Source organism: Aplysia californica, unplaced genomic scaffold (assembly GCF_000002075.1).
Source record: "Aplysia californica isolate F4 #8 unplaced genomic scaffold, AplCal3.0 scaffold00323, whole genome shotgun sequence".
NCBI lineage: Eukaryota > Metazoa > Mollusca > Gastropoda > Aplysiida > Aplysiidae > Aplysia > Aplysia californica.
Genome location: NW_004797593.1, coordinates 163475 through 164943, shown reverse-complemented (window position 1 = coordinate 164943; position 1469 = coordinate 163475). Strand labels below are relative to the sequence as shown.

Below are 1469 nucleotides of genomic sequence, written 5' to 3'. Positions count from 1 at the left end.
TTGGGTGTGCGCGTATGTATGTTTGAGTACGTGTGCGCGCGCGTGGAGAGAGAGGGAGATTATGGTGTGTGTCTTTGTATTTACAAGAGATCCTTTCTCTCCCTGTGGGTGGTTGGCGGGTGCTCTGGTGTGATTTGCTCCTTCTTTCTTATCAAACATCTATCATCCTTATCTCCCCTTCTTCTTTTTTTATGTTTGTTACTCTCTTGTAACACCTCTAATCTTCTGGCGCTCATATGACCTTCTGCAGTTGCGAGCGCCGTAAAACCTCTACTAAAACTAAAAAACTTTCTTTCCCTCTTCTCAGTGTGTGTACGTTTGTGTGTTGTGTGTTTTATGTTTGCGAGTGAAGCGTCTCCTCCTGTGTATGTGTTAACACTGGAGACACGACATATATATTTATTTTATCCCCCCGGGTTTTTTCCCCTTTCACTTTCAGTTTTAATAATCTGTGAATGGTCTGCGCCCTACGTGGGTTGTTTTGCGCCATACATGGGTTGGCCATTCACTCTTGGGAAAATGGGTTGCCTCTTGAGATTGTGATGAGTTTGAGTTTGAGTTTGATCGCTTTCGCATGAATTTGAATTTGATAATTTCTTAGTTGATTGTTGCCATTCCTTGGGTTTATTATTATAATTTATGCATATGATTTGTGTGCACTAACCTACTAACGCGTTCATTTTCTTGCCCCTTCCCCCCCCCCCTTCCCCCTATAGCTGAATTTTATGTTTGATTACTTTTGACTTGTATAATGCTCGTTTTGAAGAATCGTTCTTCTGACATGATAAGTTGACTCCTTTGGTTACGCTTACGATGTACTTACATTTACGTGTTCTTAGTTTACTAGTGTTACTGATCACGTTAAAAAAAATAGTGCTTGTATTTGTGTGTATATATATATATAATATCTGTACATTTTTAATTGCGATGTATTTGTTCATATTTTAGGCATGTATAGCGGTGGTTAGAAATACATGTATATATTTATTACTATCTGGCATTGTAGCGTTTAGAAATTTACGTGTGTACATGTAGATACTCAGTGCCTTGAAACAGATAGTTTGTCATATATATATATATATATATAATCTTTCTTAAGCCTTGTGTTGTGTTCTCTCACTGCTGGTTTAAAGGACTTGTCACGCCGTTGAACAAATTTGAAAAAAAAATGTTTCTGAGCTTAGTCACTCCCGATTCCTGGGGTGTACTGGTTCGGACCTTCGCCTTTTGGGCTGCGGAAGACATGATTTCGCTTCTCGCTTGGCGAAATAATTCTGTCGATACGTATCTCTGATATACTGCTGGGATTCAGTCTTAGACTGGGTGGGTCTATCAGACATGGTCAAAACAGATGTTTCCGAAATGGTCTAGAATCCAGATATCAAGTCGAATGGAATGAGCATTTTTTAATTTTTTAAATTTTTGTTTGGAAATTTAATTTTTTCACTATTTTTTTATTGGGGGGGGGG

General features: G+C 38.6%; 1 protein-coding gene across 1 annotated transcript in view; it reads left to right on the top strand.

Moving 5' to 3' along the window:
- Positions 1–1469, top strand: part of LOC101862124 (mitogen-activated protein kinase kinase kinase 5) — a gene marked incomplete at its 3' end in the record, with an annotated part of 90971 nt that overhangs the window by 63641 nt on the left and 25861 nt on the right.